Here is a 26,754-nt window from a genome sequence, read left to right on the forward strand (position 1 = left end):
CCCGTCGCTCTCTTCCCCGCCCGGTTGCGGGTCCCGCCGGCAGCCGCCGCCGCCGCCCTCCGGGCCCGGGACAGCCGCCTCCCGCGGGAGCGCACAAAGCCGCGGCAGCCGAGCAGGTAAGGAGCCGCCGCCGCCGCCGAGTTTGGCGGAGTTAGCGCCGGGGCGCGTATCCCCGCGGCTCATCCGCCGCCCGCGCCGGCTTTGAAACCATCCCAGTTACGCCTTTTACTCCGCGAGCGACAGGGCAGCGTCCGCGTTAAGGCTCGTTACAGCTCCGCGATGGGCAATTTAGGGCTTCTACCCTGCTGTTTGTAAATGAGGAAAATAGCCGAGCTTGGGTTAACAAACGCCGGGCAGCGACCCCGCCATAAACGAGCCTCGGACGGTCCGTCCAGGCTGTGAATTTAATCTGCTGGTAGACACCCAGATAACATGGCATTTGTATAATCGAGAGGTATTTGTAAATAGCCGGGGCTCTCGGCCGGGCTGCTCGTATTTACACCGCGGCATGCCCGTGTTTGTCTTCTCCCCCCCCCGCCCAGGGGTTCACCTTCTTCTTTGTTACTTACAGTCAAGCCCAAACCGGCCGTTTGTCTTAGTAAATATCTAGCGCCGAGTTGGGCAGGAAGGGTCGCAGCGAGGCAGGGCAGAATGACATCTGCTCTCGTTTCTGATGGGGCAAAGTCAATGAATTTTTCAGATCTCAGCCTAGCTCTCTTTACCGGAGTGTATTTGGGACGAGCGTTACATAATGTACGTGTGGTATGTGGATATAATGTGTGCTGGAGCTTTCCTATCGAGAACGCTTTACCTCCGCTTTGCATAAAATAATCATATCTTTCCATTAGCAGCATCTCTTCGGCTGTTTGTAACTTTAACAAGGTGGGAGCAAACTGACCGGTAAAAGCTCGGATTCAATGTGTCGCTGCTCAAGAAGTTTTCTGGGATTGTTGGCACGTAGCCTGAAACCGTAGCTGAAATAAATACTTTTACCAGAAGCCAGTTCTTGTTGCTTTAAACTCTGTGCAGATAATCACCGCTGGGTTTGGTTATTCTGAAAGCACTGTTGCATGCTGAAGTTCTTTAGAGCTTGGAAAAAATATATGTATAAAATGGCTCCCCCCAAATCACAAGTCACCACCTGCCACCCTCCATATTATGTGAGAAGGCAGGCAGGTCTTTTGGGGGAGAGATGTGAGGGGAGGCAATCCCAGCCAGGACTGCTCTCTGGTTATCCAGCTGAGAGTGTCCTATCAAATATGAGTGACAAAATACAGATTATACAGCTTTTGCTCTTGCCCTCTGGGGGGTCTGTAGCTGACATCTAGTACTTGTTACATGGTGTAAAATAAAGCGTGTGTTGATATTATAGTAATGCAAATAAGCTTTAGGCCCTTTTCTGTTGTTGGCAGTACTTTCTTCAACTTTTTTTTGGTTTCTTTAGGAGGCTGTGCCAGAGTTGCTTGCAGGCAGAGGGCACTTGTGTGTACTAATGGGTCACGGTACACAAGTTGGGGAGCTTTGTAAACTTAAGGTTTTAAGTACAGCTCATCAGCTAAAAGGTGGTCTCCAAAATCTGTGGCAGACCTTGTGGCCGTTGATTCCGTCACCTCACTTAATGTGTGAGAAGCCTGAAAGCACGACTGGCTGGATGCAACCTCACAGGATCTAGTGGTGCAGATGAAGGCCAGAGCGAGGACTGCAGGGCTGATCTCTGTGCTGAGCAAATTGAGCTTTTGTATGGATGTTATACTTACAGTTTTAAACATGTCTCTTAAATATTTCTATAATAGTAGCAGAAGTAGCTTTGCTGCAGTGTTGTTTGTGAGGGTTAATTAGCAACCAATGTTAGTACTAATGACTGACTTTTCTTCTGGTCATTCTTGTCCAGCAGAAGCCCATGAGTCAGTTATTGTAACTTAGGTATGGGATGGCTTTCTATGAAATACATCTGCTTTTGTGCACTTAGCAAATTGTCTTGGCCGCCAGTGGCTCCTCCAATCTTGGAGAAAGTATTCAATATTAAAAAAAAAAAAAAGTTGTCTACATACTTATGGTAACTCAATGGCTTCCTTTTTCTGTTTGGCACCAGTACAGCCAAAAGGGCTGCTCTTCATTCTGTTTCTCTCCATATCCAGTGAGGCTGTGTTTGATTAAATGTTACTTAAGTAGCTCATTTTAATCTGGATTTGAGTTTAGCATAGATATATGCAGTGTGAAAAGTGTACTTGAACTTCAGCTCCTCAGCTGGAAGCAAGTCCTTCCCTGTTACAAGGGTTAGGCAGCTGAGGGGGTTTTTATAAACGGCGGGTGGTGTACAAAAAAGTAAAGTTTTCAGCAGGCAGCGCTGCTTAGTAACCTATGGGTCCTAGTCTTGCAAAGGCCCACCCATGTGCTTAAATTCACGTTCATGAAGAGTGCTTTTGAAACCACGGAATTTCTTTTATATGCATAATAATAAACACGTATACAAGTCTTTGCAGGAGCCAGCCTATAATACTTCGTATGCAATATATTTGTGCATCTGTATCCAGCTCAATTACAAGAAGATTTCAATAAAGCTTTAATTTTTATTCTGAGCAGATGCCATGAAAGTCTTTTTTTATGTCTAAGTCCACCACGAAGTGCAGCATGCCTTGGCCTATTATGCTTTGCAGAGTTCCACTGGAACAGCTTTGAACCTTTGAAAACGAATCATTACTCTGTAGATGTTCCTCCTGTGAGGAGTATGCCTGTGCACATGATTTTATGTGAAAAGGTCAGGTTCCACTTCTTAAACCTACTAGTTTTCTATTCAGAAACTCTCTGAAAGCTTCTGCCTCCACCTATTAGGTTGTTTTAAGAAATATATTAAAAAATAAAAGTTAAAGACTAGATCCTAAAGGACCTGAGGTAGACCTGAGCCGTCATCTAAGATGGTGATAAAAGTATGATTTTTGGTTCCACTGTGTAACCCCATCCTCCTAAACCTAGAGCAGGAGACCTCAAAACTCAGTGGGGACTTGTAACTTTCTCTGGTTGTGCTGGATCCAACTCCATGTCCAGAGCAAATGTAGCCTGTCCTGTGGGGTGCTCATCTTCTGCTTAAGGCCTTCTGGTTTGCTGTGCACTTGGAACTGAAGAGGTGATCTAGGAGGAAACATCTCACATGCTCTGAAGGAATAGGGTTCCTCAAAAATGTGGAAATAGCCCCAGGAGCAGGAACTGTAGTCCGTGACTCCTCCTTTTTCCTCTGGGCTGTAGGAGGGAGTGAGGAGAATTCTGGAGAGTGAAAGGATTAATGAGTTTAATGTCCAAGTGTCCAAAAGCTGACATTTGGATGTTTTATCAGGTTATGGGGGTTTTGTTGACTTGATCTGCATATCTTTTGCGAAGTAGTGTGATTCTGAGGCAGTAACATTACATCTGTATTTTTGGGTTGTGTGCATTATTGGGATGGTTATTTTCTTTTTTCCTGTCTTTTGATGATATTTGAGTATTTGGCTTGACTATCTGGTCTTTGGGGATAGTTTGTTTGGTGGTTTGTTTTCTTTTTTTTAACTTTAGAGCTACCTGGCAAAATGGAGCTTATGATTGAAATGCCTGGCTAGTTTTGTAATGATAAACAACTAGAAGATGAAATTGGAGCTTGCTGAAAAATTTTAAGAGAAAAAAAATATATCAAGGTACAGCTTACCTTAAATATATGAGGAATCAAAATTGTTACTGACATTATTATTTTTTTGATGAAAATTAGATTGGGCTTTCCTAGCTAAATGCATGCATACTATCCTTTTCTTTCGCTTGCACCTCTTCTGTTTAAATAAACCTTTAGGTAAGTTTAATCTGTTTAGTCACAGTTGATGCTTTGGTAGGCAAGTAATCTAAGTGTTGGTTTTCCCGATTCCGTTAAGATAGCACAGTTGAGCTATTTTTCTTCTGAGTTAATGAGAATGATTTCTCTGGCTAAGTCTGGTTTCTACTTGTTAACATATAATGGAATACATTTTTATAGCAAGCTTACTGAATTCAAGGGTGACTTCGCATGAAGGTTTGAAGGATTAGGAACATTTCCATTTCATTGTCTTCAACTTTCTATGTCCATGCAGAATATAATGAAATTTGGCCCAGTTTTAGTGAATTGGCAAGATTAGATTGTGGTCAAATAAAGGTAATGTAAGTATGCAAATGCGATGGCTTCCTGTCTTCTGAATGATGTTGATTGGTATTTTTTGGCTTTAGATGCAGAGGAGAGCAAAGCAGGCTTTGAGGCTGCTCTGTAAAGTGTTTCTCAAGGTCAGCAAATCAATGCTGAAAGTGCCACCTGGAATTAAGGACACAAGACAGTGATGCAGCACAAAGCACATAAAAGGAATGTGCATATTTGTTTTAAAATATATTTAGTCCCTATCATTGCTGTTCAAATAAGCAGTTGTATGTATTATAGTCAGCTATACACGAGCAACTTCTGAAAATACCTAAGGGACTCTAAACTTAGCACTAATTAAGCATAAATTTAGGTAACATTAAGAAGAATTTCTAACCAAAGAATTTTTCTGCAGGGAGTCAGGTATGCGACATGTTAGATAGGTGATATCCTGGGAAGAGGACAACACTGACCCACAGCCCCGCTCAGATGTCCTGTAGAGGTTGTGACAGTCTTGTGTTCTGCTCATGTAAAGAGTTTAGAAACCAAGCTTTGCTTAAAAACAAGTAAGTCTTTTGAAAACTGCAACGCTCCTTTCTAGTTCTCATAGAGTATACTTTTTCTTATGACTAAGAGTACTTTTTTTTTTGTCAGTAACAATGTAAACCTTAAATTACCATGTGATGTAGAAACAACTCTGAAAAGAGGGTGGTGAACGTGTATGTTGGTGATCTAATAAACTAGATGAATGATGGTGTGCCAAAACTTGCTAATGATGCAAAAGTATTTGGATTAGGCAAGATTGAAGAAGACTGAGAAATTGTAAAGGGAATCCAAGAAAGCTGGGTAAAAGGGAAGCATAGCAGATGATGTTGATAAATTCAAGAATACGCACGTTAGAGGGAATAATCAAAGTACTCGTTCATGTTACTGGATTGTAAATTAACTATATTTATTAAGGTAGGGAGGAAGATTCCAACAGTGTTTTATTTGGTTTTGCACACCTCCTTAATGCTTAGCATTGGGCAGAAAAAAAATGCCAGTCATTGTGCAATGCTGTGTCAGTAACACAAAGGACATTATTAAACTGGTCCTCAGATTCACCTGGAGTAATCAATTTGTGATCTTCTTTGATAAAAGAAGAGAGATTGGAAGATACTCATATGAAGCTGAACTGAAAATACTAGTGTAGCTTGGTTTCAAGGAGGTCAATTAGAGGAGGTAGGATATATATGTGCAAAATAATGTTTGACCATTAGTAAGTAATAATTCCATTCCCCTTTTGATACAATGACTGGTTACAGGGTGTAGTTTGAAAGACAATGTATATAATACTGCTAAATCACCGTTTTAAAAAAAAAAAGGTAAGTAATTATAATGCTGTCAAAGGAAAGCATATAAACCAAAAGCCAAGCAGGATGAAAAAGTGAACTATTCATAGGGATGATGCTTTGGGACAACAGGGAGAGGAGGAACAATCACAGCTACAGCCGAAGAGATGTTAACTGTGATGCTCTAGGGCATAAATCAATGGTATCTGACGGGGATTAAGCAATTTACCTTAGGACAGATCGTGCTATTAGTGTCTGCAATGATATTTCATATGTTTTCTTCTGGAGGACAGAGGGTAAGCCGCTGTCGGAAACAGGATATCGGGCTGATGATTTCACCCCCTATAGTAACTTAATTTCTGTATTGTACTCTGAATGATGGTGGCTTTAATTAAATATTAATGCAGGTGGAACCAAAAGATTTCTTTTTTTATGTATGTTCAGTCTTCACAGAAAGTATATGTTGGACTTAACTCTTTAAAAGAATGAATTTTTATGTTTTAATTTATTGAGGCATGTTTTGCTGTGGCCTGGGCTGGCATAGAGAAGAACAGAAAGGATGGTTAGGCTTTGTTTAAAAGGCAGTTAGCATTGGTATCTATTAGTAATTGATTTGGTTACCGTGATCAATGATTTCTAGTATGTGTTTTCATGGACAATGAATATCTTGTGATTTTTGTATTTAATACAAATATTTTTTAATTCTGTAACAGAATGATAGTTGTGTGTCTGACTGTGACAAATTAGTGAACCAGTTTCTGGAGGTAACTAGATGTTCTGTAACTTAGCGGGTCCTTCAAAAAAATATTGTCAGACCAATAGTGTGCCAACACCACGGAATTCTTGCACATCTATAGACTGTAAACGTTAATCTGTTGCAGAAGAGAAAGTGGGAGGAAAAAAATTGATTTAGTAGCAGGCACCGTGACTGATTTAATAATCAACACCTCATGTTAACAGATTAGTGTATGTAGGGTATAATACAGTTAAGCATTGTCCGTAGAAGTTTCAGAAAGCTATACTATAACTCAAATTATAAAAAGCAAAGTCTTTTGTAACTTGTAGGTTGTCTGACCAACCAGAATGAGCTGTCTTGGAGGCTGCCTGGCAGCTATCTACAAAATTTTCTGACTTCCCTGTTGAAAAGGCTAAAACTATTTGAATGGTAGCCTTGCACTGCTTTTCTGAACTCAGAAGATAAGGTTAATGGGAAGACCTGCATTTGTGAAGATGCATAAAAGTAATGCCCTCTTTTGGGACTCTGTCCTTTGAAGATCAGGCTCACTTGAAGCATAGCTACCTGAAGGACACTGGGTAGAGCCTTTGCCCAGAAGTTGGAGAAGAGTGAGGTTACCAGTAGTTGTTTTAACTTGTGTTTGTGCAATTCTTTCTTGTTTTTACAACTGAGAAAATAGTTTGCATTCCTCAGGTTTTTTAGATTAGCTCTTATCATGGAACTCCCTCTTTTGAGAGGAGGCATTCACTACCTTGTAGATAAAATGCCTTTAGCTTTTTATTGATGATGATAATTAAGGTAGGTTTTTGGACAAGCCTGGGCAAAATCAGGGGACTTTGCCAATCAGAGATTTAACCAATAGACGCCAGATCCCATTTTTGATGTCTACTGCTACATGCCATTTCAATTTCAACCCCTTCCCTCAGCACTTTCATTTGTTCTTTCCATGCAAAATTGTATCCTGTTAGTAGTGGAAACTTTGCAGTTTCAGAGTCTGTGATACACAGTGCTTATCTCAGGTGCCTTAAAAGCAAGACAATGCGTAAAGGAATTTCTGCACAAAACTTTATTGGGGTAGAGGGAGAGAAGAAGGAATATATCCAGTGGCCTAATTCACCTTGTGCTGAGGTGGAGTAAAACTTCTGATGCCTTCAATGAGACCAGGCCTTGAAAGCCGTACCCCAAATACAGAAAAGAGAGATTTCTGAGAAAATCTGACTTCTCCTTTAAGAGTTTTCTGAAATGCTCAATGTGAACACACCTGCCTCAGGAGGAAGAACCCTGATGAGCTTTGGGGGTGATGGGAGTTTATATCAAAGGTCCTGGAAAACAGGCATCTGAAATGATTTGGTTTGTTTTGTTTTTAAATTGGTTGGCATACTTTAAGAGCTACTAAGTAGGATTGGTGTCTATTTACATTCTTCATAGCATTGTGAACATTCAGTCTGTTTAGGAGAATGCTTTGGTCAGCTTACCAGATAAAGAGGTTGGCTGCTAATTTAAAGAGATGGCTGATACAGTCTTTTGCTGGTAGACAGAAATTTTAACAGAGGTTCAGAGCTCTCATGGGTTTGGAACAGAGGGTGGACAGGGCAAGTTTCTGCTTGTGAATAAAACAACTCATGTGGACATATTTGAGTAAAGGTCCTGTGATTCCTTGTACCTTTGCCAAGACTGTATTGTGGGAATCTCTGATAGTAGAGGAAGCTAAATCACAGTATTGATACTTAGGTGCTGCTGCTTCCCACTTTGTTGTGGTTCTTTCTGAGAACAGAGAAAGGCAATGACAGGGTTTTCTTGCAAGTTTTCTTCCATGTGCCCCTGTTCCTTTTGATAGCTTGGTGCCCCAGAATGCAGGAGAGCGTTATTGACACAGGTTAGTACTTTGCATCCAAACATTATGTATGTTCCTTGCTAGAATTAATTGTAGATTTCACTTCCAAATTTTGTTTTACTAACTTTCTTGCTGACAAGCTGGAAACAAAAACTGCCATTTAAAGATGGAAGTTATTTTTACTTCTTACATATTCTAGGGCTTTTGGTATGCAGTTTAATGCTTCAGACTACTTAATGTTATGTAGAGAAAAGTGTTTAAATAAATAGAATGCTGCATATGGAGAGTTAGATTTCATTTAATAATTAATGTTTTTTAATTCCTCTCTGCGTTGCAGAATGTGCTGGGTAACTTTACAAATAGGAAAAGACATAATATGTGTCTTGAATTACAATCTAAGGAAGAGGAGAAGAAATGGTTTGGTGCAATAGGCAAAATGGTGTGTTTATCTGTGGATTTTGGTTTCTTTGGTCATAGCCTGCCCTCCTCTGTAGTTGGTTCGTTTCTCAGAAGTTTTTCTGGTTTCTGTATTTAATTGGTAAATTGTCATAAACATGTGCATTTAAATATGCAAATTTAGGAAGGCATATTTCCTGCAAATTTACAGTTCAGTAATTAAGAGACAGTTGTTTCAGAAGGGAATTACTGACACTACCTCAGGATCTGACCTTATGAGCTTTTCCCTGGAGCAGGAATGGAGGGAGGGAAATTCAAGGAGGATACAGCAGCTTGCATTGTAAGATCTCTACTCGTATATAACTCTGCACTGCTGAAAGGGTACGTGATTAACGTGGGGAGAATGTGCTTTCAAGAAACATTAAACCTTGCCTAATGACGGCCCAGTTGTTTCTTCTGATGTACAAATGAGTGTATCCAGAGAGACTGATACATTCTTACAGTTTTCCTAGAACCTGATTTAGGAATGAAGATTGTCACCGATGCACTAATTAATCTGTCAAAACATCTGAGAAGGGGTGGGTACACACGGGAGACAATTAGTCACTTTGTTCTATTAGTCAGTAACGTCAACTTCTGTTGACGTTAGGTAAGGTTTCTTTCCTACTTTTGTATTTTCAGCTTGCGTTACAATGGAAGTTTGTTAACATGTAGCTTAACTTTTGTGTTAGCTTTATAGGTTCAGTGTCCTTGACAAGTACCGCTAACTCTCTGCCTACAGCTGTCAAATTTTGCACTTCCTTCCCCCCCCCCCTGCACTCCCCCCGAGAAATACACTGAAATGGGCATGGCAGGCAGGGCTCTGAGCTTGCAATAGCACAGTAACTTCCATGCAAGTAAATCTGTTAAATGAATGGGGTATTCAGCTAACTTCAGGCAACACTGCCCACTGTTAGATACCACTTAATTTTGCTTTCTCTGTTCTGCTTAGTAGTGTGGATTTATAATGTAACTTAATTTATATTTTACTCGGGATGGAATCAGAGCAAATGCATTTCTCAGGCTCTTCATGTTGTATGTTGCAATCAGACAGAGAGACAGAGGATATGACAATGACAGGGAAGGATATCCTCACTTATTCCGATATTTTCTTAGGATGAAAAAATGGACTTGTGCACGTTTATCTTATAAAGGCTTTCCCCCATAGACTGAGAGCACTGTGGCTGCAGTTTGGAAAGCAGAGCGTGTTAGTTTTGTTGAGTGCCTTTTAAAAAGGTTAAAATATGGGAATGAAAATTAAATAACATAAAACTTACGTGCTGAATAAGACTCTTTGGTAATACAGTAAATAAAATAATTTTATAAGATTAAGGCAGAATTTAGTTTGTTTATAGAGAAAAACTTCCCACTAATAAGCTCTATGATTTATTGAATTAATCTCTCAGGAATAGTAATAACACTAGGCAGTCCACTAGAGCATTTGGTGAAGGGTCTAAGTCTTCATCAGAGAAACAGACAAGGTTCTGATTTGTAATCAGATAGGTCTCTTTGTTCATAGTGGTTTGAAATAATAAAGTATTTTTTAAATTAAAAGCATGTGATATTAGTTCTGCTAATTGTTATTTTTCTGCAGCTCTGTTAAGGATGAAGATGAGCTGCGTTACTGAACTTGGGAAAAAGTTGGGGTGGTTTGGTTTGTTTGTTGGTTTTGGGTTGTTGTTTTTGTTTTGTTTGGTTTTTTTTTTTCTTGGGCACTTAATGTGTGATTTTAGCAAAGAATCTGGTAAAACACTAGTCTGAAAACAATCCAGAAATCTTTAAGTTGTTTTGAGAGTATAGTATTTTGGGGCTTTCATGAACAAAGTGATCTCCTTTGCAATATTTCATACCTTTGTGCCTGTACTTTGATAACACACTTCATTTGTTTTGTCCAGAGGTATTTGACAGGCCGTATGTACGTTCACCTGTGTATATTCCTGCCCTGGCTATGGCTGTCTTGTGGCATGATGTCCAAGCTGGTTTTACACTAGCTATGCTGGGTGCTTTGTATGCTGGGTTTCATCAGACATCATTAGACCTGCTCTACACAACATGCTTTACACAAGGTGGTAAATTCATTTCATGGAGAACCAGTGTGGATAGGAACTGCTTGTGTCATGACTTAAATGTAGATTTCCTCCAGTGCTGTCTCAGTGAAGTTATTTTATTGGCTTGTGTGGCTATCTTTGTGTACAGGGGTCAAATAAAAAATAATTTGATCAGTGTTACAAACTGATAATGCTGGGTATCGAGTGCTACCTGCAGCGGAAGGGGCTGTGCACCGAGCAGTGCAGAATCTGTTCTGGATGATGTTGTCGGTGTCGGGTGTTTTATTAAGTCTTTATGCAGTGAATCCTTTGGCTGTTAGGAAAAGAGATTGAGGAGAGCTTGAAATTTTATATTTTTTGTTTGTTTCTTTAAAACATAATGTATTTGTCATCCCCATAATAGTAGAGAAATACAGAAAAGGCAAATGAAGTTTATAAAATATCAAACGTATATGGCTTAGGAGTAGTTCTGTCAACTGAGCAAAACCATTCATCTGCTGTCTCCCAAATGTGATGTGCTTTATTACAGGCTATGTGTGATTGTATTGTGTGTTGCCCATCACCACAACTGTTGTGGCATTTTGCATTGGAAAAGTGATGTCCAGACATGGCCGTAAGCGTTACCTCTGCAGTTTATCTCTCTCAGGAGTTAGAAATGTGTCCGACAATGAAAAGTTCCCTTTGTATTTAAGCAGCTTTGAAATACTGGAATCAATCACAGTATTTTATCGCAGTATGTGTCTGTATATGCCTTTAAAGAATATGTGTCAAATCTTTTGTATTGTATTTTCAGTGATTTGTATACTTTCTTCTTGACTTGAGAAATGTGGCAATGAATGGTGGTTCTGATGATCTGGTGGAAGTGTAAGCAGAAGACTTTATCGAGGATGTGGAAGCAGTTCGTGTACTGAATTTGTTTAAACACAGATGCGTTAGCTCACAAACAGTGAGAACTTTACAAGGACAAACTTCAAGGTCAGAGGAAATTAAAAACAAAAGAACACCCAGTTGCTATGTCTGGTAAGACTGAGCACTGATTCCTCTATCCTTGTCCTGCTAGGATCATGATGATGACAACTGCGTCGTATGTCCTCTGACCAGGTAGACTATAAGGCATAGGTAATTGAGACTTGGTCAGCTTCAATTCAGATCTCTTCCTGGAGGTAGTTATGGAGCAGCATTAATTAGACAGAAGGGGCTCAGAGTCTTATGCAAGAGAAGCCAGTACAATCCGGGAGGATTCTACGGTACGGGAGGTTAGGTGTTGCAGTTGGGTACATAATGGCATTGTAACACACCTCACCTCGTTATGTTACGTGCTAGGAGAGCGGAAAATTACAACTCGGTTATTCAAGACTGTAGTAAATCTAGTTAATACCTCATACTTGTGATACATCTGTCAATGTGGTGCGGTGATTATTTACCTTGGCACTGTAAGCTCCCGGCAGGAAGTCCAGTTGGTGAGCGCTGCATCCCAGAGCCTCTGGCAGATGCCTACCGACCTGCTGCCACCGGTGTGACCTGCAGCCCGTTGACCAAACCAGGGTGCTCCCGTGAGCATTGGTTTGCAGGATCAGGGCATCAGCTTCTAACAGGAAATTGCGTTGCCAAAGGTGAGTGTGTGAAAGGGGTCAGTAACTCTTTGAGGGCTCGTTGCAAAGTAAGTTATCTTGTATTAAACCTGGGGGGATCTTGTGGAGTCAGTTGCTGTGATTTTATTTTAAAACAAAAAGCAAGCTGTAGTGGTGAGATTGATGTGCTTAACCTGAATTCCTTCAGCACACGCTTTTTAGCTAGATCTGGGAATAAGTAAACACCTAAAATAATCTCTGGTTTTGTCATCTTTTTGGTAGTGTGCTTGCTTCCTGTGTTACGAAAGTCATCATTAGATTAGCTGAGTTTAAGCTTCCTGTCTCACCAGGGTTTTTTCCATTATTTTTAAAGTCTTTTTCAGGAGGGGCCGATATCACATTTCTGTAATAGAAGTTTCACTTAAATTATGCCTGTTGGAATTATTAGGCTTTTTCTCTCCACTCTCTTTGTCTAAAATAGCTTTCTAACTCTGATACTTTCTCAGATATTTTTTTTTTTTTTAGTGGCAGATGCTATTGTAATAACATGCAGGCTAGGGAAGCATAATACTAGTTCTGTCTGCAATTGGTGCTCTTTAATAATTTGTACAAAAATCTGAACAACCTGTTTAGCTGTATCACTTCTTATTCTTGCTCTGTGAAATACCCCAGGCTTTTAAATGAACTTCTAAGTATGATGTATGTGGTGTAGGAGCAGTGTCCTTCACTGTGCCAGAGACTGATGACTCCAGTTTGCATGAGTCAAACGAGGTCCTTAGCATATGGCATCATGGTGTGGGTATTTTGGTTGCTGGCTTTCCGTTTGTTAAAACGTCTGTGTGTCAGGAAGAGGGTAAACTCACCTCTGCAATATTTCAGGTTGGAAAATAAAAATGGCATGAACTGTGTTGTTTACCTACTCTAAGCAACCATTATGCTACTTTTCTTGGCCTCCTGTGGGGGAAAGTGCTGCTGTTTAGTGATGACCCTTCAACTGTGAACTCTGGCTGAAAAAATAAGTACCTGAGATGCACAGCGTCATGTTTGGTTCATCTAGGGTAGGGATATTGAAATGCTCATTTACTTATCAAAGCAAAAGGTATATCATTACCTGCTCTAGTGGGAGGGTGTCCCTGGCAGGGGGGTTGTAACAAGGCGATCTTTAAGGTCCCTTCCAAACCAAACCCTTCTATATAGACATGAGATTTTAAAGCAAAAAGCCACGCTCAATTTTCAGAATAGTGGAGTAGAACTCATCTGGGACAGTCCCACCTTAGTTAGACCACGGGCAAACATTTCGCCTTTGCTGCATACCCTGCTTGACCTTCCCTTATGGTTAAGTCTTACTTTCCTTTAATAGATGCCGTTTGCTTGCCAGGGTGTGTGTTTGCCTATACTGTTGGTGAAATTGCAACTTTTAGTGTAGGTAATGATTGAAGTAACACTTGAATGTGAAGGTCTTTAGGCTTGTCTTGAGGTTTTACCCCTTTGATTAACCTTTTTTGGCTTTGCAAATGCAGCTGTGGCCTTGTGAATTGATGTTTGTTTGTGGTTTTCACATCAACTTTTGTGTTACTGCTGTAGAGGATGCATTACCTTCTTTTGTGTTCTTTTGCCTTCAAATGTAATACTGAATTTGGGAGTTATCAGGATAATATTTAGATTTGTTTTTTTCATATTTTATTTTTTGGGATGCTAAATATTTTCTTGACTCATTGAGTGCTAATTAATTGTTACCTAAAATTTCCCATAATGGTTTCTCTTTGTGATGATTGACTCCTTTATTATATCATCTAGTCTCTCTCTAAATATGACACTTGTGGTAAAGTTGGATTGGAGAGTTTGCCCTAATTGAACAGCAGCATTCACGTTAATCCACTAACTCAATTCTATGTTTTCCTAAGCTGTGGTATAAAATCTTGAGCTTGCTTCATAATGACACTTCTTCTTTGTAGTTACTAACTGTCATTTAATTTATTTGCTTTTGAAAGCTACAGATTATTTTAGTAAGTGACAGGTTTGTATTTTGCATTTTTAGTCTATGACCACAGTAAGAAGTAGTCCCTTCCCTTAAAAGATAGTTTCAGGGTCATCCTAATTGATTGCTTTCACTCACTTGCTTATGTTGTGCTCTTCATTTGAGCATCATTGTCTAGATGGTAATGAAACAAAAGCCCAATTAAGCCTCCCGCTATACTGGGAAGCAGCTTGCCAGAATTTGACAGGAGAACAAAGGACGATTCATGGACAAATTTCTTCAGAGGCAAATGTCTCAGTGGAGGTCTGTAAAGCAGCACACATGATTTTAGGCACTTACCAGCTATCACTTTTGAATTATATTAAATCTGTGGCTGAGCCTTCAGCTCTGCTCCTAAGGTGTAACTCAGAACACTACTTGTGCTGGAGAGCTAATTTCCTTCCACCAGCAATGTGAGAGCCTCCTCAAAATGTTCTCTCCCCAAAGTAGGTGACATGAGAGTAAGTGACCTCTTAGCTTCTTAGAGTATTTCAATACAGGGCTATATGATAAAAATTAATCTTTGGATTAAATTTTCTTTATTATTATTCAAAATATAACTCTGTAAAACGCCCTTAACTGAAGCTGTCGTAGTTATTACTCTTAATATTTTTTGTTTTAAAAACTGTAAATCTGAAGAGTCACTTTAGGAGTGGAAAGAGAAGAATAAATTAGAACAATATTTTTTCCAAGCTCTGCCTTGCATGGCTGTTGGCACTCATCCTGCTGAGTAAAGTGGTTTGAGAAAAGGGAGGGAACACACAAGATGAAGAGGAAAATGGCCCAGAAGAGTCTGCTTCAACAGGACTCTTTAGAATAGTTACAGGACCCCTGCCTTATTGCATGAAAACTTGTAAAATGAATGAAAAGAGAATTTCAGTTGGGTCTCCAGCTTTCTCTCTCTTTTACCGTTAACTTTTTTATTTGAATGCCATAGCTCTGTATCACTGTATCAAAACCAAGACAATAATTGTCAACAGTTCCAAGTATGTGTGTACATTATTATGTTTGATTTCCACAGAGCCATAAACACTCTTTGTCCTTTGCATTTTACTAGCTATTGGCTTGGCTATTCCTTGTGGACAGGAAAGCCGTGTTTAATGCTTTGTAAAGTGGCCATCAGTTCCTTGCTTTTATCTCTATTCAGCATAAATTATTTTCCGCAAGGCCACAGAACTGTGTTGGCCAAGATTTGCAGGTGTCCCTTGTGGAGAGCTATTTCAGGATAAAGGCTTAATCTTACTGTTTCTTTACTCCCCTTCTCTCTATTTCATCTCTCCTTGAAGAACGCTAATCCTGAATGATAGGAGCCCATGGTTGGTCTCCTCCCTCCTCCATGGCTCACTTTTGTTATTGCTTTTGGTCATTTTCAGAATTAACCCTCAACTGGAGAAGCTGAAGCATATTCTTTTACCCTTAAGCTTGGAAACTTGGTGTGCGCTGCCATTGCAATATTTCTAAGGGGAAATTCAGCCCCTAATTATCAAATTAGATGCACATTCTGGTTCTTTGGCATGACTTTACTTCTGCCCATCTGTTAGGTTGGCACTCTGCCCTCTCAGAAAGTAGCCGACCAGTTTCAGCTGAGCAGAGGAGCCAACCAAAGATGGGTTAAGAGAGGCAGCCCGCAGAACACTTTATGTTCGATTCCTCTTGCCAAAAGCTCTTCCTGTTTGCAAACAATGTCAGCTTAAGCCCATATGCTTCATTACATGGGTTGACATCTGTGGAGACAGATGCAGAGATGGCAATACAAATGACATTTGATAAGGAAGGGCATATGTTATGAAACCAGACACCGCTATGAGTTTAAGACCCTGTCTGTGCTGCACGGTGTACACAGAAATATAGATTGCTTGTATATTTTGTTGTGTGAGTGCATTCATTGGCCAGGGTTGGGCCTTTGAAGAACATCAATGAAGTGCATCAATGTTTAAGGTTTGTGTTAGGTGTAAGGCAGTGGTATGATTTGGTTGTTGCAAATTATTAGATGGTAACATGCATTAAAGGTCCAGTAGTTTGCACCATGTAAGGAAACACATTTGGATAATGCTAATGAAAGAGGAGTCTGTTGTAGACAAAGGATTCTGCTGTGGACTGCTTTCCTGAAGGATTTCTGTGGTATCTTTCAAAATGGCTTTTAGGGAATTCACTGATTTAGTGTTTAGCAATACCTTATTTGGATTTTCCATGTCCGAGTAGAAGAGCATTAAAAAACCTCCTTTTGGAGCAACCTCTTTGTTCCTTTGCTAGATTATGCTGCTTTTTTGCCAGAGCTCAGATTTCTATCTAAAGCTACTTTTCTCAAATACCTCTGCTTTTTGGGTTTACAATGTGAAAATTTCATTTAAAAAACAGAAAGTTGATTTTAGTTATTGGAGACTTTTAAAGAGATACCATCAAATCAAGATCTAGTTAACCCTTATAAACTGATTTTGATATTCTAAGCGTGTCTGAGGCAGAGTCATCTATTTTTCTCCTTCAAAAATGTTTTCTGTTGTTGCTATGTGTATGGTACAGCAACGTATGTGCAAACAACAAGGCGTGTGGGGTTGTTCTTGGAGCCTTCCAGACCAGTCACGTCAAAGATGTGATGCAAAGCTACAGGAGAGAAGAAGGAGCACAAGCAGTGGCCCTGACACAGCGACCGGCGCGGGGGGCAATTGTCCTGAAGGTGGGAGGACGTCAATGAGAAGTGATTTCAGAGAACCCCCAGAGAATAGGAAAGGAAAGAAAAGGGGTTCTCCATTACAGTGATTTTGGTTGCCTGTGCCGCTGCCCCCAGAAAGTCCTGGATTACATTTAGTGGATGAATGATTTTTGCAGTGGCAATAAGGAAGCAGAAGAGTTATCAGTAGATGCAGAGAGAGTTGGCCTTAGTTACAACAGCACCAAGTATGCAGAGGAAACAGCAAGTGAGGGTTCCCATCAGTTTGTGGCAAAATAGAGAGATCTTAGTGTATGTGAGAAAAGTGCCATTCTCTGACCGTGACATATCCTCATGTTGAGGGTATCAGTCAGTTATTACATTCAGACCTTGAAGAATTAGCACCCTTGTTCTGTTCTCCAAATTGCTAAGGCTGATGGAAGCAAGTTTTTATTAAATAAACACTGTATATAATCCATCTTAATAAGCTGAAGAAAATATAGTTTTAAACATTTTCGCTTTGATTTCTATGGCCAGCAAAGTGTTAATCAGAACAATTCCAAGCAAAATGTTTTGATTCTGAGGTGTAACATAATGTGATATTTGTGACTTTCATGAGGGAGTTAATTTCTCTCTGCCAGACTTTAGTGTGAAATACTATTCACTTGGTATTCAATTTAAAAATTTTACATTGAGGAAATATATTCGGTTGGTTTAGAGCTCAAGCAAAAAAACCCATGTGTCTTTGGAATATAGGCCTCATTGGCTGTACTTGAAATCTAAATTTTCGGTGTTTGGGTCAGTGGAAAACATGCCTGTCAAAGAAGATGAAAAGGTACTGGCAAAGTGATTCTTTCCATTAAAAAATCAAAATAACTTGCAGATGGGTGTTTTCCATATCCCTTTAATGGAGTTAATACTTAGTGTTCACAAAACTGAGAATGCTTTTTTTGTCATTTTGTCTGGCTTTTCACTTGGATAAATCTTTTCAACAAAATAATGTATTTATATATTTAGGTATGTAGGACTGTAATGAATAGTTGCAAAAATTGACGTCATTTTGCTAACAAGCTGTTTTGATAGTTCTTATACATTAAAATCTTCTTGCCTTATTTGAGGAACTTGCTGTGTTTTCCAAATCACGTCTGGTAATTTTGGAGAGTGGGTCATTTCTAATTTTTCATTCATTGAGATTTATTTTTGGAGCATTCCTTGGAATGATGACACTCTTTTCTTGATAGCTTAAAGACAATGTTATATTTGCTAACTAAAAGAGCTCCTCAAGTGCATAGAGCTGTTAAACACTTGGACCGAATGTGGTTAGTTGAATTTGCAGTGTTGTGGTGGGGAAACCAATCTGGAAGAAGAGGATTTCCTTAATCATACTGATACAATCACTTTCTCTGCACAGCTTTTTTCGTGTACTTCCAGAAGGATAATTTTACTTCCAGTTTGGATTAGACAAAGGAATTCTCCAAAGGGTTGAGGGGCATCAGTTTTTCTGGTTGGTTGGAGTTATTAAGAAACGTTGAATACCTCATTTCCACCTCTTATACATCTCTGTTGTTTTATCTATAATAAAGATTTAATGATAATGATGATTTTTATTTCCCTCTACCCCAACTACATCACCATGGTAGAAAAGACACTGCCAAGTATATTTTTCAGTATCTTTTTTTATACAATGTAAGGTATTACTCACATTACTCTCATTAACTCTTTCCTTACAAGTGCCTCCATCCAAAAGGTACAAATAAACACTTCACTATTTCATTTTGAAACTGGTTTAGTAGCTGCAAAGTGAGATTTCTGATAGCTGTCCCGTCTAGGTGAAAATTCAGTGCAAGTAACAGAGATGAAATTGCAGAGACGAAGATGTGTACTGGCATTTCTTTTTCTCACTGCGTTAAGCTGCTAAAATTTGCACCTATTTGTAAAAGGTGCATATTTAAATTAAATTATTTGGTTTTGCAGAAACGCCATGCTTCTGGTACGTTTATGGGTTTTATATGGTTTGCGAAAAAGTTGGCCTTATTTTGCAAGAGGTGGGGGATACCCTTATAATTCACTGGTGCATCTTTTGGTACCTAAAGCATAGCTTATGTCTGCAGTGCTTTCAGTTACCAATGGATCTCTTTGTATTTACATCTACATGTACTTTTTCCTATTGAAGGATCAAAAAAGCTTTTTATTTGTTTGGTTATATGATGAATTGCATTAAGTTATTGCTTAGGCAAAGTAGCCAGAGGAAGGGCTTTGATTTGCTTGTCCTACACAGCATTTTAACGGTAGCATCGCTGGAGACAACAGGCACTACTAAAATGGAAGGAACTTGCATGACTTTCCCCTTGTTTTGTCTTGTGTTGATTGATGGTCAGCATCGCTGTGACTTCTGTATTTAAATGTTGCTACAGAGAGATATTCTGGGCTGCTTTTTTTTTGTGGCTTTTGAGGTTGGCTTGAGCTGGTGGGACAGGAAGAGGACTGCGAGGCACATGAGGCATGGCCCATGGTGCTTTAGTAATGGGAGTCGTCTTTTCTTTAGTATTTACTTTTAGACAATTGCTCTTCTTGCCTCCTTGTGCTGCTGTTAAGTGTTTTCAGTGTGTTGATTTTTCCATGCTAGCTCTGACATTCTGCCAGCCGCGGGATCAAGCTCTCTGGTCCAAGCTGACCATATAGGCTGTTTGCTGCAATTTTAGGATCAGCACGCAAAGAGTTCTGAGGGAATCCATTGCCTGGTGCTACTAGCCCAGCAGCTGCATTAGACTTCAAAGCTCTAGCCTGACACACTGGAGAAATAGTTTTCATTTGCAAAAACTCTCCTGTCAGTGCTCATTAGAGAGTTAAGATGTTATGAACTTCCTTAGATAGATCATCTCCAGTAGTGATGGCTTGCTTTGAAAAGCCTGTTTGCTTGCCCCTCTGGTACAGTAGTGGCAGCTATCTCAAAAGGAGGAGTCGGACAACTCTGAGATACCATCTGGACCAACCTGGGGATCAAAACAATTCTCTTTTAGAGAAGTGCTGAAAGGAATTCCAAACCTTGCTAACCAGATGCTCTATGAGTGCTGAATACATTGACACCTGCCAGAAATAGGGAAAACAGTGAGGTGTACTTTTTTGTAATTTTTTGAAACGTGCTAAATTAAAATGACAGATCTACTTCAAATAGATAGCACCATTGAATTTATTATTTAAAAAAAAAATAAATAATGATGATGCCTGCATTGTAGTGGCTGGATAACAGACTAGTAGAGCATTACTAGAAAAACAGGATTTCCAAATAATGTTGGAAATTCCATTCCCTTAGTTATTTTCTTTACAGAGATAACTTGCAGCTTTAGCCCATTGTTGCTATAAGATTCAGAGTGGTTTCAGCATCGCAGATCTCTCCTAATGATATTAATCCTTACCAGGATAACCAATGATATTAATCCTCTGATGCAAATTTTCTGCTACTGTGATCATTTGTGCACAGTCCTTTGGAGACAGGGGAGAAAAAAATGTCAGCAGTGAGAGGGTTACTTGAGGAACATGCGAGTTAAACACCTGACATCTGATGAGTCACCCTCCAAGTATGTGTGATTGAATGATGGTTAACTGATTGCCGAAGTTGATTAAGACCAAATGTACCTGAAACGTGAAACACTTTATTTTTGAAGGTAGTAAGAAGTGCACTGTAAACACCCATGGTTTACAGACCTTACTACAATTCAACTGTCTGCAAAAACCCCCACAATTGTCTTCAGGAATGGGTTTGTGCATTAAGTAAGTCTCTGTTGTTGCCAAGCAATAATTACTAACATTTTTAACACACTTTTAAAGTGTTCTTGTTTTCAATTGTTTTCTAATGATAATGAGCCTCGATGAGAATTGCTACACCTGGTTGTTTTCTGGTTGTTTTCATTCCTTTCTAATGAAGCAACTTGCCTGTTTAGAAGTTTCCACATTATCTTGACTTAAAACTGCATCCGGGCTCTGATTGTAAGAGCAAAATGTAGATGCTGTACAAAGATTTTTTTTGTGGTCCACATGTTCAGCAAGACAATGAAAAGTTCAGTCTTTTGGCACAGACATTAAGCAGATAAGATATTAGCATAAGTCATGGTGAGATACATTCTGTAATGTACGTGTGTTGGGAACACACAGGGCAGGGATTGAAGAAGTTTTGACCTATCTGATGCAATTGCTAAAGGCAGAGGTTGTTCATCACAAAGTTTCGTTTAGCTATATCACCTTTTAAGAGAGAACAGAAGAGCATCTAGTAAGCCTCAAACAACTGTTGTAAATAATGAATCATTTCAAAATGTGATTATGGTTGTAATCCTGCAGGATGCAGGTTGGGCATTGACAAACAGGCCTGTTGGAAAGGCAGAATGCCACTTTGTTTCCTGCAGCTGTGTTGTCACTGACCATTAGTTGTACAAGTTGTACAAGCTGGTCATTCAAGTGCTTAAATATAGATGGAGGAGCTTAGTAGTAAATAGCTGTTTAAACGATCGGTGTTTCTAGTACAATAGGTAAGCCAAGATTTACCGTTGCAAAAGATGTCTGAGCAAACAGTAATGATACTGTGGATTAAAAAAAATAATAAATGAAAATACAAATAGTGAAATTTTGTGCTGAATTCACTAGCAGTAACTCATTGCTGGAATGTGAAACAGTAGTCCAAAATTAGTTAGTGTTTTTATAGATGGATTATTGAAATGATGAAGCTGTTTGGAATGTGGGGTTTTGAAACAACTAATCCAGGGCAGTGCTTTTGTTTTGATAGTTTTGTAGATGCTTTTGTATCTTTGGAAGGAGTTATGACCATTGTTTCTGGTATTGTACATACTTAGTGCACAAGCTTTTAGTAAATTACCATTGTTAGACTCGCATCTTGTTAAACAAACATAGATTGAAACAGATTCCATGCTGTAAAAACAACCGCATGCAAGCCAACTTCTTTGTGCATGTGGGTTATGTATCATTTCCCCTCAGGAATTAACAACATACCTTGAACTCCACTTCTTAATTTGATTGAAAGAGAGAGCCTTGCACACAGAAGAATAAAAACTCTTGGACTCTAATCTCTTAATCTCCATAAAATGCTTGAATGTTTAGCTTTGATAACATATGAAACAAATCTGGTGGTCCGTAACATTTCTCATGTGCATTCCCTTTTTTTTTGCAGCAAAAAGAAATCAAAGCAGACATAAACCAATATATGACAGATGAGTTGCTGTTGGTAAAAGTTAGCCCTCAAGCATGAAGAAATTCCATAGCTTTAACTCTCCCTTCTAATATGCTAGTGGAAAGTCATTTTGATGGCCTGATGATGATCCCTTTGCCAACGTAACATGGTCTTCCTGCCAGTGGGATTACCATGCACTTTGTGGTCTTCTGTATTAGGCCTTTCAATGCTAGAGAAGAGACTATCAAGAAATTGAACTTTTTGGCTAACGAGCTTTTGCACTTGGAGGCAGATCTTCTGAAAAACGTGTGGTATCTTCCTCGTGCTTGGAATCAGGAATTGGTTGAGATTCAAAATCGGGCAACTGAAATGAGAAGATGCACATTGCAGTCCCAGCTCTAGCACAGCATTTACAGTCAAAGAAACAGCTTCACAAAAATAATCTATGCAAGGGAGAGGAAGATTTTTCAACTCACTTTCCCAAGGGAGATACTTCATGGGGTCCTGCAGGATCCAAAATGGAAGTTACTTCCTGAGCCCTGTTTTTGGAACATACTCATAGGTGAGGTGATCTCCAAACGTGTTGTAACTACTCTGCTATAATTAGTCCTAGTGCAAGGAGGTTCAGCTTCTGGTTTTTTAAGTCTCTAGGGCTGGAAGAGTGTTTTTTTTGTTGTTGGTTGGTTGGGGTTTTTTTACTAGGTGCAGTGGTTTGATCTTTCCATTATAAATATCTTTTAAAATGAGCATGTCCTGGTTTTCTAAATGTAGGCGAAATATACATGTTTTAAAAGTGTTTTTAGCTCTTAAAGTACTTAAAACTCTTAAACACAAATCTGCCCTTTGTATTGAACCACCCGCCCCTGATATTTTTCCAACCTATGGAATCTTACATTGGGATTTAAAATAAAATAAAATAAAATAAAATGGCTTCATGGGAGGATTGCCTGCCTGAAAAGTCTGCTCCAGAAATGCTTGCAGGACCTAATCAGAATAAAAAACAAAGAAAATACTGGTGTTACGTGATGTGTGGATTAGATTGGCAGGAAACTGGACCATGGTTAACTTCACTCGTGTGTACTGAAAACAAACCGAACCCCACACCCACACTGTTGGTCTTAGTCTTTAAAGTTTTGTTGGCAAAGCTCTGCCTTTTAGGAGTGGGAAAACAAGTCATACCCACAATAGACATAGTTTTGCTGGCAAAAAGCTCGGTGTAGTCTCTGCCAGTTGAATGAAATCCTTTGGCATATGTGTTTTATTCCATTCAAGGAAGAGGCTTTGCTACCCCTTCCCTGCTCCCCCATCCCCTTTTTTCCAGCCCAGCACAAATTGTGTCTCCACTAGTGGGATTCACAGAGATAACGCTGCCAGTGCAGTCCCTTTTAAGCTTTGGTAAGACATTAGAAGAAGCTGCCACAATCTCAGATCTTAATTTGTTTCGGTAGATAAAGAGAAAAATGCTATCAGAGGTGATAGAGAGATCACTTGGGTGCAGAAATTGCATGAAAAGAGTAAGGCAAGTCCTGTCAGAAGTACAAAAGCCTCTGATGAGATTCCCTGGGACTTGTCAGTCTTAGTGCACTGACTTAACTTTCTCAGTGACACGGTTTTGCCTGGAGGCAGCAGTAAACCATCAAAATATAACAGGATATCCTGGCATGACAGGGAGAAGATCTCGGGGATCTAGGTGTCCCAAGGCCGTGACTGGCTGATGGAAACTATCACCAAGTGGAAGCTCCAATTTTGGAGTGATTTTTACTTGTTTGTTTGTTTTCTTTTTTAAAAAGAAAGAGTTGCATGGCTTTTGCACACCAACAACTGCTCATGGAAGATAAGAAATTGCAGCAGCCAAAGCCTTAGATTTATTACTGTGGTCAATTTCCTGTTATTTTTAATAGGATACGGCCCCTCCACTTCTGAACTAGTGAGCTGTATCAAAGAGACTGTATCGTGTTTCAGTCCGCTCTGGCTGTGGGTTCTCGAAAACATGCTCAGGACTGGGGTTTAGGCTTCCTAAGCAACGTTTTATCTGGTTTCACTTTTTTGCTGTGTTGTTCATGGACGTGTTTCAGCTCCCTGTAACAGGGGTTCTTAGGAGCCTTTGTTTGGTTTGTTTTAAAGCCCTATTTTTTGAAAAGAAGAATTTGTGCCGAAGTTTGCTCAGCACAGACAGTGGGAAACAAGGACTTACCTGATTGTCAGGGTACCTCTGGCCCAGCGCTCCAGCCTGGGTCACTGCGTGGGTCGGAAATTAGGGAATTCTTGGCTGGCTGCTGGGAGAGAGACTCAGCCACTTTGCAGTGCCTGAGTGGCTGGAACAGGGGGAGGAAATCTGGCTGGTAAACTTTTAGCAGATAAAATTTGGGTTAAAAAGCAAGGTTTTAACAGAGGGAAATGAGTGTCATGAATCATTATTTTCTCTTGATTAATTTTATTTGGATTCTTTTGGCTGTTTTCATTCAAAAACATTTTGAACACTCTAAGTAGCTAAAATATCCCAATGTTCTCATGTGTGATAAAAATAAGGAAACAGAAAATTGAGGCAGGCATTAGCAAAGGACCACAGAGAGAGTTATAGCAGGGAGATCAACTGCTCAGTAATTTATAAGGTCTTGGTAGGACTTTGAGAGGGGACTGTTAGTACCCTGCATGGGATCCAGCATAACTGGCTAAAATTGTGCAATGCAGTTGTAATTTGGCAAGCTAAATTCATAATTTTAATTGTTCAGTGGTCATTTCTAGACTTCATAATAAATTTCAAATCTGGTCATTAAAAGATGCTTTGTTATTTTGTCATTTTGTCTTTCAGTTGGATTTCCTACAGAATTTTGGTTTTTTGGTGGCTGTGGGTGATTACTGTGTCCTTAGACCATCAACTTAAATGATATTCATTTTAATTTTGTGTAGTTTAATGTTTTTATTAATCAAGATAATTAAACTCAAATCACATTGAACAGTAGGCGTATGTCTGACCAATATTTTACCAAGCTTGAGGACAGGGTATATATCTCTTGGGATTTAGCATTAGGAGCTTCTTGGTTTGAACAATGAATTTTCGGTGTTAGAAAGTCATGAGACTTGTCATACTTTTGATATCATGATAATCCAATTATTTTTCCTTTCTCTGTCCTTCTGGATGCTTTTGCCTTCTGTTAATGATATTTTCAACAAATAAAACCAAGCATTTATGATCATCTGAAGATTGCTAATTTGATTTCTTGGGATAAATATTTGTAATTGGTACAATCCTGTGGAGAGTTTCTTTGTACAAGAGCTGAGGAAGCAAAATAAACATAATTTTCAAGTCCAGGTGACCTGTAAAGTTTAAATAGGATTCAGCATGCCTTGAGGACTGCTAAACTTTTGTCTGCTGATTCTGGATAAAAGATCAGAAATGCAAGTCAGGTTTCACCTCTGAAGGTAAGATAGCTATTCTTGTTTTCAAGGATCTATTTACTACTGCATTGAAAGACTGAAAGTGTTTTATAAATTGCATAATACTACCTGAAGGTATATCTGAATTATAAAGCTTGTTCATAATTGAAACTAGCTAACTTGGTTGCTAATTAGACAGTTTGTAATTCTGAGCAACCTTATTCTGTTGACAGGAATAAATTTTCCTAGTAGTAGAGACAAGTGGTTCTTACTAAGGAGAGCGTTACTACCTTTAACAGCTTCTTAAGGTAAATATAAGGGCTTTTTCATGTAGTTTTTGCACCAGTTTTCCAGCACTGATACTCCATTGGTAGAGAGAGTCCAGCCTTCTGCTCCAGACCCTGTAACATATTGAGTTTTGTCTGTTTTCACTTTTTAGATGCTTGCCTTTAGTGTTTACTGGTACCTCTTTGTACAGAAACAATGTGTCCTATAGGGAACATATTGGGGAATATTTTCCTTTTAAGGTTTCAATATGCTTATTATGTTGTCTAAAACTAAACTAGAAAATAAACTTTAAAATTCAAGCATGCATGGTTTGTTTTTACAGTTGGAATAGGAACAAATTTATACTTAGCGTCCAAAAGATTTTGAAACAGTGTATCTCCAAAGGTTTTCTGTAGCTTTGTGTCAATAGAAAATGCATTCTCCACAGAAGCTTTTGTGTTGCCAGTTCTTATTTAAAAAAAAAAAAAAAAGGTACTTTTTGATTTCAGAAAACTCTTTACTAGTAGTATCCTATGTTTCCTGTCTAGTTTTCTTGCTCAAGCAGATCTGTTGGCTGCTTATAGTGTTCCAGACCATCTACATGTATATCCAGGTATTCGTTTTGAGACTTTTTTTCTTAGAAAAGAATCAAGCTTCTTCTGATTCTTGGAATTTTTTTCTTTTGTTTTCCAGTCTGCATGCCCTTTGGGATGTTCATGGTGTATTTTAGATGCTGGGTTTTACTCCTTTTTGGTTGCAAGAACTATACTATGTGATGAAGGTGTATTTGCATGCAGTAAAACTATCTAGATGCTCTCTGCTTCAGATTCTAGATAGGAAAATCTCCCAGCTAAGTTTCTGAAGACTTCTACCTCCCAGCTAAGTTTCTGAAGACTTCTGCCCAAATTCTGTAAGCCAAAACCACAATGACTTTGGGGAAAAAATGCAGACGTTGCAGTTTCCTTCATGGAACCGTGATAATGCCAATCTCAGTGGTTACTAATATAGTATAGGACTTCAGAGTCTCTGAAGGCATCATGCTTCTCTAAGCTTTTCCATTTTGGAAAAATTAGTTTATCAAGCTGACAGTAAGATGTGCTGGCTTTGACTGTAATCAGTCCATTTCAGATGCAGAGCCCACAGAAGCCTTGTTTCCCTCGTGGGCACTTGCCCAGCTCAGTCCTT

At 39.2% G+C, this 26,754-nt stretch overlaps 1 protein-coding gene across 1 annotated transcript in view; it reads left to right on the forward strand.

Annotated features, from left to right (window-relative positions):
* The first annotated feature begins 49 nt into the window (after nucleotides 1–49).
* PTPN14 (protein tyrosine phosphatase, non-receptor type 14) overlaps nucleotides 50–26,754 on the forward strand; it is a 115,264-nt gene continuing 88,559 nt past the window's right edge. The window contains exon 1 of the mRNA XM_014950788.1: nucleotides 50–116. The gene's annotated coding sequence lies outside the window, so the exon portion shown is untranslated. The remainder of the gene's footprint in view (nucleotides 117–26,754) is intronic.

The sequence above is a fragment of the Calidris pugnax genome, unplaced genomic scaffold (genome assembly GCF_001431845.1).
Source record: "Calidris pugnax isolate Ruff unplaced genomic scaffold, ASM143184v1 scaffold24, whole genome shotgun sequence".
Lineage (NCBI taxonomy): Eukaryota > Metazoa > Chordata > Aves > Charadriiformes > Scolopacidae > Calidris > Calidris pugnax.